This window comes from Octodon degus, unplaced genomic scaffold (assembly GCF_000260255.1).
Source record: "Octodon degus isolate 3935 unplaced genomic scaffold, OctDeg1.0 scaffold00187, whole genome shotgun sequence".
Classification (NCBI taxonomy): Eukaryota; Metazoa; Chordata; class Mammalia; order Rodentia; family Octodontidae; genus Octodon; species Octodon degus.
Window position 1 is genome coordinate 2,342,627 of NW_004524763.1, and position 3,626 is coordinate 2,346,252.

Genomic DNA, 3,626 nt, shown 5'->3' on the forward strand with positions numbered 1-3,626 from the left:
GTGTTTGTATGTAGGATCACAAGTCTGCAACTTGTACAGTAATTAACCACTAAGAAGAATATATGCAGTGTATTATTTGTTGAAACTGTACTTTCGATATGATTTGAAACTGTCTCATTGCTATATGTTTATCAATAAAACTTTGAAAAGAAAAAAATGATAAATATACAAGATGAGATACTGATCTAAAGAAACAAATAGCAATAAAATAAATATTTATTAAATACAAACCAGAAATGATCTGCATTTTAAAAATATAGCTAAAGAAAACTGTGTTGTTAAGTTTTAAATATCTATAAAATTTATATGAAAAAACACAAAAGATAGAACAATCAAATGGCAAAATATTAACTATAATTAAACTATGAGAAGGATATATATTTAACGCTTAGAGAAACCTTTATAAAACGCAATGTAATATGATCAGTATATTATATATACAGACAGAAATTTAAAAAACAGAATAAAATTATAAATGGGACAAATAGAAATCAAAAACACAATGATAGACTTAATTCTGAGTTAGCCAACAACTAAACTGAATATAAACTATTAAACATGCCATTTAAATGGAAGGGATTTTTTAAATTGTATTTGTAAGAAAACTATATGTAATGTTTGTTTTCTAATCCCTAAAATAAACCTAAGGGGCCAGGGATGTAGCTCATCAGCACAGTGCCCACCTAGCAAGTGCAGGGCCCTGACTTCAAATACTGGTTGCCAAATAAATAAATAAATCCTAAGCTATTTTTCTAATATCAAAAGAAAACAAATATAGATCTTATTTTGAAATGACTTATATATGACCTCATTTCAAAATGACTCAGTTCAATGACTCTTCCATTTTTCTCCCACAGAAATAGTTATTTCCACACATAAATATTTGTATAAGTACATAAAATAAGTGAGAACACTCAAACTTTTTAACCAAAGTCAAATAATTTTTAATATTTTATCAATATTTAATTTTTCTATGCACTAAACATGAATGTCTTGAGCAAAAATTGAGTTATGCCACAGATTCACTTAAAATGTATTATTTTTTGGAACTTACAAGTATATGAAAACTACATTTGCTTTCTTTTTCTTTTTTTTTTTAAACACGGGATTGAATTCAGGCCCTTGAGCTTGCCAGAAAAGCACTTATTCTACTGAACCATCTCCCTGGGCCCTACATTTGTTTTTCTAATAAAAAGGAATAGCAAATGAAGATGAACAAAATAAACAGAAAAGATCAAATTTCAAAAATAATTTTGTATTGGAGATATTGACTAAGCCATTGCCTTAAAATTAGAGAAACGTGTTAAATTATTTCTTCTTCTATGTGACTTTGGATTGTGTTAAAAGTTTCTGGGGCCCTTTGTAAAGACAAATTTGCTATGTTGTGTGTTAACATTCTCTAGAGCGAAGCCTGCGTGGTGGCGCAAGCCTGTCATCCCAGCATCCTGAGGGTCAGGTGCTAACACTGTTACATTGCAAGGTTTTTCTTTTATTAGCAGATGCATAACCATTTTTGTGCCTTGATCTAGCAGAATTGCAGAAAAGATTATCAGGGCTTCTATTTTATTGAGATGAGTGTCTTCTTTAGTTTGGCATACTGTGATGTTAGGTGGTTTTCTAGTTGGCTTGAGCTATTCAGCTAGTAGAGCATCTCAACTCTGAGCTCCTTGGGCACAAGATTTTTTTCTCCATTTTTTACTTTTTAAAAGAGAATACAAAATAGTAATAAAATATTAGAAATGATATAGAACTTCACTAAACAAAATAATATGACTTTGAGAGTATTTGTTGTATTGCATAGTGTTGTCTTCAACTTAGGTGTTCAGATTACTAGATATATGCATGCAAAAAGAAAAAGAAAAAAGTTATAAGAAATTAAAAAGAAAGAGGAAAAATGAAAACAGAATACCAAAATGTTAGGCATTAACTGCCCCTTTCCATGAGCCAATAGAAATCCACAGTACAATTATCTAGACCATTCTTCATACGTAGATACATCTCTTTCCCCCATTCCCTCTCCTGTCCTTCTCTTCATCTCAGCAATTGCTTCCTTTTGGACAGATTTATTCCCTTTTCACACGATCTATCCTACCCTTCAGATTTTATTTACTCATTCAGGTTCATACACTAGGGAGACAGTATGACGCTTGCACATGCAAGTCTGGTGTATTTAATTTAAGAGTTAGAAAAACAGAGATTCTACCACAGAAAGAATAACAATCATCAAGAAGTCAAAGAATAACAAATGCTGAGGGGTCCGTGGGATAAAGGAACCCTTCTCCACTGTTGGTTGAAGTTCAGACTGGTATAACCATTGCAGAAATCAGTGTGGAGATCCCTCAAAAAGCTGGGACTGGAGGTTCCATTGACCCCAGCTATTCCTCTTCTTTTTCAGAAGAACTGACAATATCATAGTAGTGATGTATGTGCACCCATGCTTATAGAAGCACAATTTGGCATGGAGAAATCTTGGAAGTAACCCAAATGCCTGTCATCTGAGGAATGGGTAAGGAAGATGTGGTATTTTTACACATTGGAGTATTATTCAGCTATAAATAAAGATAAATTCAAGCCTTTTATGGATAAATGGATGCAACTAGAAGATGGATGTTGGTCATAGTGGAGATCCAAAGGTTCAGAAGGAAATGCTACTGTTGCCCACACAAAGCTAGATACCTGTAGCCCCCCAAAAGTTCAGCATTATCAGAGGATCCTCTGAGCTTGACTGAGTTATACATCAGAGTATATCCTGTAAATATTTCTGTATGGAAAGTGACTCATGGAAATTCTTTATAAGCCTTCTATGACAAAATACCAAGGACATCAGCCCCATTAGGTTATTCCTTGGCTGGAACTGAATAGCTTGGAACCACTGGGAAATGCCCTGTAAGGCCCTCCCTTACATGTTATGGATTAACCCAGGGGTAGGATGTTAGGTTGATGTCTCACAACTCCTCCTGCCCACAGAACTCATTTTGGGTCTCACCTCATCCATCCCACACAACTTTCTGCTTAAATGCCACTTCAAGCAGTATCTTTTTAAATTATGAATATTCAGCAATGGAAGGAAAAGGTGGGTAGATTTTCTGAGGACTCTAAAATGTTTACTAATAGTTTGTCAGTCAAGGCTCTGATAAAGATCCACCTGTTTTCCCACTCTGGATTAAAGGGACACTAGTTTACTAAACATATTAGGTTTTACCTATAGTCTAGGGTAGGTCATGTTATGCTAGAGCAGTATTTTATTAGTTAGATGTTAGGAAGGAAGGTTCAGAAGTTCCAACATGATGCACAAAGTGGGATAAGCCAATTGGTGTATGTGGTTTATCAAGTCTTTAGTAATTGTGACGAAACAAAAGACAAAAGTTGAATAAGACAAATTTCTTAACAAAAAGTGACATATCAAGGATCCAGTTTATTCCTAGGATATGACAACTGTTCTCAAGGAAAACAGAGGCAATTTTCCATTTGATCATCTGGAGTCTAAGGAGCAATTCCCAGCTTTCTTGGAATGGCAGGCTTCTGACACATCTGGGTACCTTATTTTGGAGAATAGCCAAATCCCCTTAGGAGATAAATTGAGGAGAAAAACCTAAACCTTTGAAATGGACAAGATTTGCAGTCCT